At 43.5% G+C, this 14,512-nt stretch overlaps 1 long non-coding RNA gene across 1 annotated transcript in view; it reads right to left on the bottom strand.

Moving 5' to 3' along the window:
- Positions 1-2,651: 2,651 nt before the first annotated feature.
- LOC129507689 (uncharacterized) overlaps positions 2,652-14,512 on the bottom strand; it is a 33,275-nt gene continuing 21,414 nt past the window's right edge. Inside the window, exon 4 of the long non-coding RNA XR_008664058.1 lies at positions 2,652-2,702. This is a non-coding gene — a long non-coding RNA (uncharacterized LOC129507689). The remainder of the gene's footprint in view (positions 2,703-14,512) is intronic.

Here is a 14,512-nt window from a genome sequence, read left to right on the forward strand (position 1 = left end):
AGGGTTTGGGGGTCCTGTTCTGATTTGCAAGTCCACACTAAACCCCTGGCTGCTCGCTAGTGTTTGCCAGCATGTCTTCCCCCATCCTTCCCTGCAAACACTACTTTACACTGACAAGTTAAGATCTCTATTCAGAAGGATTCTCTAAAAAACATATTTCACTCAATAAAGTGCCTATGGCTTCCACTTCAGGTTCGCTGCTTGAACTCAGCACACACACTTGCCTTTGATGAGAAATTCAGTCTAGTGAGGGACTGAGTAAAAAGTAAAAAGCAAAAAAAATAGAGGCTTTGGTAGGAGCTACCATAGGCAGTGCATAGAATCCAGACTGGGGGTGAAGGAGAGGAGGAGGGCAGGGACGGCTCCATGGAAGAGGGGACACTTGAGTTGAGTCTTGACATACGTGGAGTAGCATTTAGTAAGGCAATGATGTAAAAGTAAAAAAGGTAGGCAGTGGGGTGGAAAAGGATATTGGGACAAATAAAAGAATACAGTTGACCTCTGAACAGTGTAAAGTTTAGGGGTACTGACTACCCCCTCCCGTTGGTTGAAAAGCATAACTTTTGACTCCCCCAAAACTTAACTACTAATAGCCTGCTGTTGACCGGAAGCCTTACCAATAACATAACCAGTCAATTGACATATATTCCATACACTATATGTACTATATACTGTATTCTTATAATCAAGCAAGTTAGAGAAAAGAAAGCGTTGTTAAGAAAAACATAAAGAAGAGAAAATACATTTATAGTATGGAACTGTATTTATCAGAAAAAATTCACAAGTGGACTCATGTGGTTCAAACCCATGATGTTCAAAGGCCAACTTTATACACTACAAGATACTAATTAAATACTGGAAATATTAAGTAAATATGGAGAAGAGAGGTTGGTACATTTAGAGTTGAGTATGAGCGGTTTTCTATTCAACGAATACAAAGAACGTGTCTTAGCATGGGCTGCTACCACAAAACACCATAGATTGGACAGCTTAAACAATAGACATTTATTTCTCATAATTCTGGAAGCTGAGAAGTCCAAGATCACCATTCTAGGAGATTCGGTGTGGTGAGAGCTTTCTTTCTGGCTTATGGGTGATTGCCTTCTCACTGTGTCCTCACATGGTAGAGGGCAAGCTCTGGGCTCTTCCTGTCACAAGGGCACTAATCCCATCTCAGGGGCCCCACTCTCATGACCCCACCTAAATCAGGTGACCTCCTAAAGGCCCTACATCCAAATACCATCACATTGGGAAATAGGGCTTAAACATGGGGGTGAAGCACATTCAATCCCTAATAATAGCTTCTGCTGATGTTAAGAGGAGAAATGAATGCATATTGCAGAAGAATTGACTGACAAATTCTTTTGTCCCGCACCCCTATGCCCACGGACCTGATCAAAATAAACCCCAAGACTACATTTTAGCGGGTCAAATGTCTGATCAGTTAGCAGAGCTCTGATAATGGTCCATCACACAATTTAAGAGTAGACCTATCAAGACCACCTTTTATTATTTAGCCATGCAAACAGAAGCTTCTCCAGAAACCCCTGGTTTGCCCGGCTAGTTGCTACAGAAGGGTGGCACCACCCTTTCCCAGCCTGGGCATTAACAATCTCAGTTGGATTTGGGAGAAGTGTTCCATTTCTTCCCCAGCTGTCACGTGAGTCACAGGCTGCTATGGCCCCTCATTCTGGTCACCTGATGCCATGGACTCCCCCCCACCAGGCCTCTGATGTATGCTAATTTAAGATGGAAAACCTATCCCATATGGCCTCCTTCACCTCACAACTGAACTCATCATTCCCTGATGCCTTGAATGCACACCCAACCTCAGGATGTGATACAAGTTCACCAGATTGTCCAATAAACCACAAAGATTAAAGAAGATTATATGAGGGCCGTGAAGTTTAATTGAGCCTGCACTAAACAAAATAAGGTAGAAATAAATGTAGGTCTCACTGGTTACATAATCATCAGTGTATTTTTACAAACAAAACCTCGGCATTCCTTTAAAGTAGTAGTAATCAGGCAGGAAATAGACGCAGTCATCTGTTTTTCTTTTACATCATCAAGAGTCTTGAATGTGCCTTAAGCCATAGAAAAATGCCAGGATACGTGCCATTTGCCATCTTTTGGTATAAGCAGTGTTGGTGGGAAGTTGGAGACTGGTCAGAAAAAGCGAAGATACAGTGTACCCATAAAGCACTACGTGCCAAAGAAGAAGGTCAATAATAAAGCCATGTGGCTAACCATAATTTGGCTTCCAAGTTCCAGATTCTGGGCTAGTGAGCAATTGTGTTCCCCTCTGCTGGGTCCTGTCTTTTTCCATCCCCTTTGCTAGTGGTTTGTGGGTTGAGCTACCTCCTGGTCCAGCACTAGGCATCACGCAGAGGGTCTAAACACACAAATGCCCTCCCTCAGGGCTTAGCTTCCGTTCCATGGGGAGGGAGCAGAGAACTGGTATTTCGCAGGTCAGGGCAATGGAATTCCGCAGCTTCTCAGCAGGAAGAGGAGATGTTTACAACTGCTGTCTGCTTTGGAGGCTGGGGTGTTTCTCTGAGACGTGTTTGATAAAACCGGAATTCCGCATTTGATACAGAAAACAATCACTTGATGTTTTTTAATAAGAATGGAATGTATTCCTCTTCTTACCCCATTCAGCCTCAGACGTTTAGAGGGGTTATTTAGTGTTGATGCAAACTCTGTATGGCATCGAGGGAAAAGATGAGTGAATTCATTAATCAGTTCAGTACATTCAAATGGATTCTTACTGTATTCTGGGGGATCCAATGAGTGTTCAACCCAGGTCTCCCCTGTAAAGAACCTGCAAGCAGGCCGGGCACCAACCACAGGACACAAAGCTTGTTCTCTGTCTCTGTATCTCCCACACTGGGAGCACTGTTTATTTAGGGCCTTCTAGGTGTTCAACAAATATTTGTCAAATGAATCAATGAGATCAACACTGCAAGGAAGGCAGTAAGTCCTTCCCAGGCTGAGAAGTGAGCATTCCTGGCTTAGGTGATGAGGGCAGGACACAGGACGTGGAATTTCAGCAATGCTTTCAAGAAGGGGTAGGATGCAATGCAGCTGGAGGAGGGTGGACAGAAAGGGCTCCTTCTTGTAGGTAAGGAGACAAAGGTGAGTCAAACCAGGGAATGGGGAAACACAGAATTTTCTGGAGGGCGAATGGCTGGGGCAGCGGGGTGGGTGGGAGAAAAGTCTGCTCGGTGAGGAGGGCTCCTGGAATCACCTCCGGATTTGACTTCACCACGTAGCTGAGAAAGGCAATCATGGATATAGTGGGTAAACCACCGAGAGCTGTGGTGACGGAAAAACACACAGACAAGCAGCCTGGGCCTGGGTGTCCCCGCTGGGCCCCAGAGAGTAATGTTCTGCTCCTCCCTGCTTTAATTTTAACCTTTAGAAAAAGGAAATTGAAAAACAAACCTGACTTCCTATGTACTTTTGCAAGTGAGTCATAAGGATTATTAAGTTCATAGCCAGTTTTGATGAAAAGATATGAATGGGAATGAGAACAGATCACAGACACCCCCCCCCCCAGGAGGCTGCTCTTAGCCATAAAATGTCTGAGGTCAGAGAAACAGCCTCCCCGTGTCCCTTCTTCCCATAGTCATGTTATGGGATGGAAGGCGCCTGGTCAATCAGGTCATTGCATATTAGGACCTCCCAGCACAAGGCATGCTCAGGTATTCACGTGCGTGTACGTGCGTGTGTGTACGTGCATGTATGTGCGTGTGTGCATGTGTGTGCGTGGGTAGAGGGACTGTGCAGGGGTGTCCAGGCCCTGAAAGGGTTTGGGGAAGAGCAAAAGGGACATGGGACTCAGGCTATACCAAGTTTCTCCAGAGCAGACTCTGTGTATGATAATCCCAATGACAGTTAAACACACACGCACACCAGAGAAACAAATTAGTCAGGAAAGGGACAAAAGAAAATCCTCGTGAGATTAGATTTCTCAATAAAATACTTACAGGAAATTGTTTATATTCCAGGAGAGATGAATTTTTCTATAATTAGCTTTCACGTCAATGTTGTAATCATCTCGTTCATCTCAACGGGAGCTGTCCACCCCCCCTCCACCCCCAGCACCACACACCGTGCATCCCTCTGCCTTCATCTTCTCTGGCCTCCTGGAAGTCTGTGACCTCCTGGATGGGGGCGGGGGGGGGGACGCATTCACTTACAGGGAACACTAACTTGGCACAGAGTGGGTGCTCACTGAGTGTTTTGACTGAATGGGATCCAGGAGGGGCTTTAAAGCAGTGTGAGCCACAGAAGGAGGTATTGCTGATCACCCCACAGATAACTCTGGAATCAATTGCAAGTATGCACGTGCATACACGCACATACACACACACTTCTAAAAATAACCATTACTCTTTGAAGTCATGTGATCCTTTCCAGTACGGCGCAATCCATTCCATGCTAATGCAGTATGATTTTATTTTATGGAATTTGTGCCTGACATCAACGTACTGAAAGGTGTCAAGTGTCATCCCCCTCTGCTACCCCAGCCCCCCTACTCTGTTCCCCTCAGATGGACTCCTGGCCCCTGCTTAAGAAACCACAAATCAGGGGCGCCTAGGGGGCTCAGTGGTTGGGCTTCTGCCTTTGGCTCAGGTTGTGATCCTGGAGTTCTGGGATCAAGTCCCGCATCGGGCTCCCTGCATGGAGCCTGTTTCTCCCTCTGCCTGTGTCTCTGCCTCTCTCTCTGTGTCTCTCATGAATAAATAAATTAAAAATCTAAAAAAAGGAAAAAAAAGAAAAGAAACCAAGAATCGGTCTGTCTAATCATGAATGGCTACAGAAGCTTTGCAATGCTGCTTTAGTGTGTTAGGCCACATCGCCATCCTAGGGGGTATCTCAGACTTTCCATTAGAAGAAGAGGGGGTGTGGGCTCAGGGGTTTAGCGCTGTCTTTGGCCCAGGGCGTGATCCTGGAGACCTGGGATCGAGTCCCACATTGGGCTCCCTGCGTGGAGCCTGCTTCTCCCTCTGCCTGTGTCTCTGCCTGTGTCTCTCTCTGTCTCTCTCTGTGTGTGTGTGTCTTGAATAAATAAATAAAATCTTAAAAAAAAAAAGAAGAAGAAGGGGGGTGTGAGGATTTATGACCCTTCTGTGTAAGAGCCACACACTGCAGCGCTGACCTCATTAGGGTGGGAGCAGTGGGGACAGTAGAGTGATGAGATGGTTTATTCCACTCTCCCAGGTACGAGAAGAAACTTCTGATTATAAAAAAGGGTTAGCACAACATGTCACAGATGTTTAGAGACAGCACAACGTGGAGAACTGTGAAACGTATAGGGACGAAGTCTCCAGGCACTGGGACTGGAGCCCAGATGACTGGCCAGGAGGATTGCAGGTAGGTGGGGTAGGAGCAGGGAGTAGGGAAGGGGAGGGAGGCGTCCCTAGCATCCCTGCTCAGAGGGTCAGCTGTGGTGGGAGCTGGGAAGGGTCTGGGCAGAGTTCATGGGGTCAGTGATCCTGTGGGATCCAGGGAGGAGTGGTTAGAACATGAGAGCCGTGCAAAGGCAGTGTACACGGGTGTGTGCACACATGTGTGCAAGCCGACCCACGCATGCACACACCCGTGCTTTAGTAGAAATCTATCTGCTTGCTCTGCCTTGGAAATCTTTTTACCTCCTTTTCTTAATCTGAAAAAAAAATGTCTGAGTGATAACAGTATCTCAGATGTGTGAAAGGGCAAACAATTTAAAAATGGCTTTTCATACCTTTGTGTCGTCTGTTAGAGTATATTATTAACTCGTTTGAAGTGCTCCTACCCACTGCTGGAGGCGTCAGGAATGCTCATCTGAGTAATCCTGCATTTTTGCTGTGCCACTTATTTAAAATGATTGGTAAAATAGCCTTTCGGTGCCTTGAGAAGCAGATAAGATTATGCACTTAACACTCACTCGCTTTCAGAGATATGCTTCCTCCAAGGAGGGTCTCTGGAAGAGAAGCAAGAATGCTGGTATCTCTTCTTCTCCAGGAGGTAAGGGGTTGGTCTGGGCGAGTCAGCTGTTGTCACTCTAACTCTGCTCTTGCCACACTAGGGCTGGGAAGAGCTGGCAATCAGGGGTGTAGAAATGAAACCCCCACCTATGGGCCCCCACCCCAACCCTCTTTGACCAAAAAAAGGGCAAAACCCATTTCAGCAGACAACTTGGTAACACCCAGCCAGAGGGGGCTAAACCAAACTTTTCCCTTCTGTTAGTTGAAAGCCACAGGCCGTGGGGTATCATGAGCCCCCTCCCCTGCTCAGACACCGTCTCCACTGGGCTGGGATATGAAACAGGCTTGCAGCTCCTGTGTATGGAACAAGGGATCCCTGACGACTGTGTTTCGATTTGCTGGAAAACCCTACAGCAGGTTCCTGCAGCCCTAGAGGCCCTTGGCACCTGTAACCACACCCAAATCTTGGTCCTCAACCCTTGAAGGAACAGAACTTAGCCCTAAGGCGTAAGCCTCCATGGGTGAAGTTAAGATTCTGAGATCTAACCACCTTCCAGGTTAGGAAACCCTGGAACAGTGATTTTTTTTTTTTTTTTTTTTTTTTTTTTGCTGTTGTTCAAATAGCCACTCTTTACCAAGTGCTCACTGTCGGCCCAGCCCCATGCTTAGCTGACCATTTGACATCATCTAATCCTCAACCAGCCTGTAAGGTACATAGGATTGCTGCATTTCATCCCTGAAAAACCTGAAAACCAGAGAGCTCCAGCAGCTCTCTCAAGATCTCACAGCCCATCAGCTACAGCACTGGGACGGTAAGCGAGGCTTCTCTGACTCCACTGAACCCTCTGGAAGAAGGTGGGGTTTTTGCATATGTGGCACGGAGGTTACATGCTAGTGGGTAAAGACAGAAAAGTGACAGATATGGGACACGCTGTGTGGTGATGAGCACCATGGGGAAAACCAGAGAGAAAGGGCTGGGGGTGGGGTGGCTCCACTTACATAGGAAATGACGTATTCCTGGTGCGAGGACATGAAAATGCTTCCCACCATGTCAAAAACAATTTCTAAACTCCTGGAACCTGTCATATCCAGCTGTGATGACAGTATGATGGCTCCCTGGCCAGCGTGAGAGAAGTCCCTGCCAAATAGGTGCATTTCAGCTTATTGGAACATTGGGTCTGAATGGAAGTGATAAAGCCCAGATGAACTGAGTGACACTTCCTCCCCCAACCTTGATAGGGAACTAATCCCCTCCCCCTCTTTCCTTACTCTTTTGAAAACTGACCCCCACCAATCTGGAAGCCATTTGGAGATTTCCCAAGAGGAAGGGGCTAGGTACCAATGTGATTACTGGTACTGTTTTCATTAAATATGACATGATTGGGAATTCCCGGAGAACATTCCTACCCATGAAGGAGGGGGTTTTAAAAGATGTGAGAGATTAACATGTCTGAAGATGGCCCATAAAATCAGGAGGTTGATGAACTATTAGTGTTTCTAAGCTGCATAAATAAGCAGTTGGATAAAGCAATGTGATTTATTTAGAGACCTTGAGAGATGGTGGTCCCATTCTTTAGGAAGCAAGTGATTTAGTGATGTAACAATATACTTCGAGAGGATTATTTTCCCTGGAAGTAGCAAGTATCATTAATACCTACACAGCGGACAAGGAGTTCTTGCATTTAAACAGATCTGTCTGCCCGAGATACTTGGGGTGCCAGACTGTAAACAGCCTATCAAAACCATTGCTACAACACTCAGTAAAACCAAATACCTTTGTCTAAGGGGGAATTGAAAATTAATCTCAACCGAAAAAACTCCGTGTAACCCATGAAACTCCATCATATCTTATACTTCTGATTTTTTCCCAATCCTTTCCAGCACCCTCAAATGTCTTTTTTGAGCAGGAAATGGAGTTTAACTCCTTAATTAACTGATAGGTAATTAATGTGATGACTATTTCAAACTTTATATATTGTCATTTCATGTCCCTCGGAAAAACAAAAACTTTGATTTTTCAGAAACCAGTTTTCCAAGACTCATAGCATAAATAGTCTTTGTTTATACTGTATGTTTGCACACATAAGCCTTCTTGCTTTCTCTTCAAAAAGGGAAAATAAGAGTTCTCCAAATGTACTAACATTGTGATGACAAATAGAAGAGAAGAACACACAGCTTTTGAGGCCATCTAGATTTTGCTTTGGCGGGAGTGTTTTAATTACTTAATGAAATTCTTGGAACAAAAAGGGTGAAAAATCCAAAGTGGTCCGTGGTGCTGATTAAATTTACTATCGTTTAATACATGCTATAAATCTGTACCGTCCATTATGGAAGCCACTTAGCCACACATGACTATCAAGCATTTGAAACGTGGCTACTCTGAATTGAGGTGCACTCTAAGTACAAAATACACACCAGATTTCAAAGACTTGGTATGAAAAAAGAATAAAAACATCTTATGACTTTTATATTGATTTCATTTTGAAATGATAGTATGCTGGATATGCAGATGGCCCCTGAACTATGAAGGTTCAACTTAGAATTTTCGATTTTACGATGGTGTGAAAGTGGTACACGTTCAATAGAAACTGTGCGTTGAATTTTCAATTTTGATCCTTTCCTATGCTAGCCATTTGCAGTGAAATAGTCTATCATGGGCAGCTGCCACAGCTCCCAGTCAGTCACCCAACCAGGAAAGTAAACAACTGATAAACTGACTACCATTCAGTCCCCGTAAAACCATGCTGTTTTTCACTTTCAGGACAGTACTCAGTAAATTACATGAGATAGCCACTTTTTAATAAATTAGGCTTTGCAGGGGCACCTGGGTAGCTCAGACAGTTGAGCATCTGCCTTCGGCTTGGATCATGATCCTGAGGTCCTGGGATAAAGCCCTCATTGGGGGTCCTTGCTCCGGGGGGGACCCTGTTTCTCCCTCCCCCTCTGCCTGCCGCTCTGCCTACTTATGCTCTCTCTCTGTCAAATAAATAAATAAAATCTTTTTAAAAAAATAAATCAATAAATTAGGCTTTGTTTTAGAGGACTTCTTCTAGCTGTAGGTTAATACAAGTGTTCTGAGGACGTCTGAGTTACAATGTTCTGTAGGTTAGTTGCATTAAATGAATTTTCAACTCGTGATATTTTCAACTTAGATGTCTTATCAAGATATAAGCCCAACATAAGTTGAGGAAGATCTGAACGGGGTTAAATAAAACATACGAGAATTAACTTTCTTTTCGTGTTTTTGTTTCTTTTTGTATTTTTAGTGTAACTACTAGAAAATTTTAAAGCATATATGCGACTTGCATTTTATTGCTATTGGACAACTCTGCTCTAAAAGAAAGGGTTCATTTTGGTTAGGCTGAAGTTATTTTTAAAGCAATTTGGAGGGATCCCTGGGTGGCTCAGTGGTTGAGCATCTGCCTTTGGCTCAGGGCATGATCCTGGAGTTCCGAGATCGAGTCCCACGTGGCATGGAGCCTGCTTCTCTTTCTGCCTATGTCTCTGCCTCTCTCTGTGTCTCTCAGAAATAAATAAATAAAACCTTTAAAAAATAAAGCAATTTGGAGATTGTATTTAAAAATAATCACCCGGGGATCCCTGGGTGGCGCAGCGGTTTGGTGCCTGCCTTTGGCCCAGGGCACGATCCTGGAGACCCGGGATCGAATCCCACATCGGGCTCCCGGTGCATGGAGCCTGCTTCTCCCTCTGCCTATGTCTCTGCCTCTCTCTCTTTCTCTCTCTGTGACTATCATAAATAAATAAAAAAATTTAAAAAAATTAAAAATAATCACCCTAAGGAGGCATCAAGATTAGTTCAGTAAGTACATGCTTTGTATGTCCACCCCCTTCTTCAAATGAGAACAATGACAGGCACAGTATAAATAAATAAGTAAAACAATATAAGCGGTTCAAACCATGATAAACATCTATGTGGATCAGGTACATGGTCCAGAAAAACAAGGCAACTGGTAGCACACAGCACAGAGACCTGGATTTGCTTCTGGGGCAGGAAGCAGGCCATGACATCTGGCAGTTTGGATGATCTGAGGTAATGGTAACTAAAATTACTTTATAGAAAATGGCAATAGGAATCGAGCTGGAGACCCGGTGGACCTCCTTCTGAATTTTTTTTTAAAAAGTGGCGGTGCGGGGTTGCTGAGAAGAGCTCTGCTAATTGTTGCCTGGCAATGTTGCTTCCTCATATGTACGTACTGGTAGGACATAAGAACAGCCTCATCGCCAGGTCTGAACGACACTAACTGCTGGTCCTAGGATCAGACTGGCCATGAACCTTAATGCTTGAAGCCACGATCCTTAAGGTATGTGAGCTCCAAACCTTCACCCTAAGACTTACTTGGTCAGCAAGGCCCCAAGGAGCCAGATGGAGGCAACTTAATAAGCTAGAAAAAGAAGAGCAGACCCAAAGGAATTAAAAATAAGGAAAGAAAGCAGAAATCCAAAGTATACAGAAAAGAGAAACAGTTGAGATGATGAATAGAATCAAAATCTGCCTTTTAAACAACTCTACTAAAATTTACATACCGTATGGCTCAGTCGCTTGCAGTGAACAATTCAATGTTTTTACTATATTCACACAGTTGTGCAACCATCACCACAACCTAATTTTAGAACACTTTCATCATACTAAAAAGAAGTCTTCTGCCCCCTTGCCGCCACATGGCAATCAGTCACTACCTTGTGGTCATCAGGCAACTGCCAAACTACTCTCTTCTTCTCTGCACATACAGTCCTCACAAAACTCCATGAGAAAAAGCCCGGGTCCAATGGGTTCTATCAGATGTTTAAAGAAGAAATAGCTGTCCTTCAGAAACTTCTCCAAAAAGTGAAAGATGAGAATCCACTTTCCAACTCATTGTATAAAGCAATTCTTACCCTGACAGCACAGGCCGACAAAGACATCACAAGAAAATAAAACTCTGTGTGCAAGTGTTTGCATCACCAGGCTCAAAAGTCAAATCTGTAACCAGCAGCAAGGAGGTTAGCCATGAGCATTTGTAAGAGATACAACTGTCCAAGACCTCTGAACGGAAGCCATGTTGGCTTGCCCACATTGACTTCCATTGGTGCACACCCACAAGTGGGGGCTTCCAGAAATGCAAGGTGGTCTTGGATTCTGTGACACCCTAGATTCCATTCCTAGCTACAGAAAACATACTCAAACTTTGGAAGTTCCTCCACTTTGAAGAAACTGCCCTAGTTTCATCCTGAGGGCGAGGCCATCCCACACACAACTCTGAAATTAAGCAAAGTTGGGATTTACTCATTTTCACTTTCAGAGAATCTTTCCTCATCATCACCCATAGCAACCCTGAACACTGAGCTCTCGTCTCCGCTCTGCACCACCATCTTTCAGAATCTTCATTCCCATGAAGGTCAAAAGGAAAGATAACAGTATAAAGAAAGTTTCAATCAGACTATGTGCATTTTACCGGAGAATCGAGAAATTGGTCATTTCTTGTCATCAGTTTTTTGGGAAATAATTTATGGTGCAAGATCTCACGAGTACAGAAGGGCTCTGGATTTTCCAGGCCCCCTAAAAGCAGTGCATATATCAAGAATCCCCTTGCACTCTTATGCCAAGTTCTAGGCTGTGAGAAAGAAAGAAATAAGCCCTATAAGTATGCCCGTTTACATAGAGTTCCTGAAATTTGTCCAGGATATATGGAGAGAGGTTCTCTAAGCCAAGTAAACAGGACACACTAAGGAAATATATCTAAACACAGGTTGTGCTTTCTAGAAGTAAATTTGCTTTTCCTTCCAGTGATATATATATGGTCAGCATTATTGAAAACCTCTGTAGATACAGCTTCAGAAATGTATATAAATGTCTTTAAAACTCATTAATTCCAGTAACACGGAAGCCTTAAGAAGACCCTTAAATCCTTTAATGATTGAGAAGATGTTTCTAGTATCTGATAACCAGTCACTTTGAATCATGAGTATTTGGGACTATAATCCCTGGGGAATGTGTGGTGAGGCCTCAGAAAGCCTTATTTCCCTCATTTGCCTCTGAGATTAAGAGCATCCAAAGGACAGGTATTGTGTTTGCTCTGGGACCATGCAGTGCCTTAATTCCCATTGGCACCATCTGGGCTGATTCCATTTTAACACCAACTAGGTGAAGTCTTCTAATCACTGGCAGGTCTCTTATCACCAAGTCAGATCTCTGTAACTACCAGAGCCTGGCCTTCCCTACAATGCCATAGAAAGTTTTCATCCTCAACTTTGTCATTGGAGAATGAGCAGAGGGTTATAGTATAGGAAATCTGATGAATCATCAGGGTGAGCTCATGGGCTAAATAGGGACAACTAAAATCCTAAATGAATGGTGGAAAGAACTTAAATTTCTCTTCACATCCTTAGGTTATAAAAGTGGGGAATGTGAATAAAAAAGGCTTTTACAAAAGAAGGCAAACATGAAGGTAGAAGCAGAAAAAAAGAACGTTCAGTTGAGGAATGCAGCCAAGAGATGACACTGGGAGACTGCTCATTTTATTTTATTATGTAATAAAAAGGAAAAATGAAGTTTGTTTTTTTTTTTTTTTTTAAAGATCAGGCCAAAGGACTTTGTAGCATGTGTGATGAACTCAGTCATAGAGGCACCAACATATTTTAGGGCACAGTTGTCTAAAAATAACTCAGTTCGTCAGTTCTGGGACATTTTTGCAGTTGTTTGCCAAGAATCCAATTAACGTGTGTTGTTTTTTTCCCCCTTTCAGCAATTTCATGTGACTTTCATATTTTGTAGTCTTTTATAAAGAAAATTCCTAAGGCCAAGTGGATGTGAATAATATGATATGTGAGTAGGTAATATGCTAAGGCTCCTAATGCTATTACTTGAGTCCCGCTGGCCCAGGACATTTATAAGGATCAATTAACTCAGCTAAACTACTCTTAATGAGCTCTTCCTCTCCGCTCCAGGTCCCACCATACTTCACTTGCATAGACAGCTGGTGTTCAGACTCCCTGCCTCTAGGAAGCTGGAAATGAATGGGCAAGAGAAGCTGAACCAGACAGTGGGAGCCAGCCAAGGACTCTCATCTTTGGTCCAAGCTTATGGAAGTAACTACCTGCAAATTTTTAAATCTAAAGGATGAAGCTGATCTATCTGATTTGGGTATCAAAGAAAAATGATTAAACATTTTAATAATAATAAACCATGTCCAATATAGTAAGGACTAGGCTGCACATGAACTTTTAAGGTAAAACATAGTAGACTGCAAGGATATTTCATGATTATTTTTTTCTAAGTGGGTCACTTTAGCTGAGCCTCTAACCTCCTGGAAGCTCCTCACCACACAAGATAGGAAACAGCTGTGGTGCAATATTCATGGGGAAATATTATTTTCAATCCAACAAAACATTGAAGATGTTAGAACACAGGAAAGGAAACATTAACTCTACCTGGGTGAGTAGAGAAAAGTGATGAGGATGCAGATCCTCATCAGCTATGGATTTTAATATTGGAATAGACTTTAGAGATAATCTGACCTAACCTATTATTTTAAAGATGAGGGGCACCTGGGTGGCTCAGTTGGGTAAATGTCTGTCTTCGGCTCAGGTCATGATTCCAAAGTCCTGGGATCGAGCCCTGCATCAGTCTCCCTGCTCAGCGGAGAGGCTGCTTCTCCCTCTCTCTCTGCTTGCCACTCCCCCTGCTTGTGCTCTCTCTCTCTCTCTCTCTCTCTGTATCAAATAAATAAATAAATAATCTTTAAAATAAATAAATAAAGATGAGATTGAGAGCAAAGACAAAAGGTAGAGAAAGGTCTTGGGTGGATTTTCCCTTCTGCCGAACAGAATCCAGGGTTAGCATTTGCCATGCCCTGAGCTACAGACCATTCTCCAAATGCACCATTGTGTGTTTGCTTGCAATCTTCCTTTTGTATGCAACGTCTTCTTCCTTTTGTATGCAACGTCTTCTTTTTTGGAAAAGTTTGACTCAAGACCCAGCTCAAAACCATCACTTTTCTCTACTCACCCAGGTAGAGTTAATGTTTCCTTTCCTGGGTTCTAATAGATATTTAAATATAATTTTGCTTTAGTCTCTCTCATCTTAAAATAAATATAACAATGTCCCTTTCTGATCTCCCTGTCCAGGGCCACCCCCTCTAATTCCTCCCCTTCCCAGCCATAAGTCTCAAAAGAATGATTTACAAGCTCCAACTTCACTTCTTCACCTCCATTTACTCCTCAATCACTGCAACTGGCACCTGACGTCTCTCTCCTCTTCACGGAGGTTATTTGTGGTAAACGTACCAATAACTTTTGTGTTGCTCATGGCTGCTTTCCAGTTTTTAACGTACTTGTCCTCTCTTCAACAATCTACACAGCTGACTACCTTATCTTTGAAATGCCCTTGGCTTCTAAGACACTACACTACTGGTTTTCCTCTAATAAGGCATTTCTCTCAACTTCCTTGGGAGTTTACCCTCTTCTCCTGGATCTCTTGTGTTAGAGTTCCTCAGAGCGGAGACCCTAGTACTCTTCTCCTTCTTTGCTATCTTCTTTGG

This window comes from Nyctereutes procyonoides, unplaced genomic scaffold, assembly GCF_905146905.1.
Source record: "Nyctereutes procyonoides isolate TBG_1078 unplaced genomic scaffold, NYPRO_anot_genome, whole genome shotgun sequence".
In the NCBI taxonomy this organism is placed as follows: Eukaryota; Metazoa; Chordata; class Mammalia; order Carnivora; family Canidae; genus Nyctereutes; species Nyctereutes procyonoides.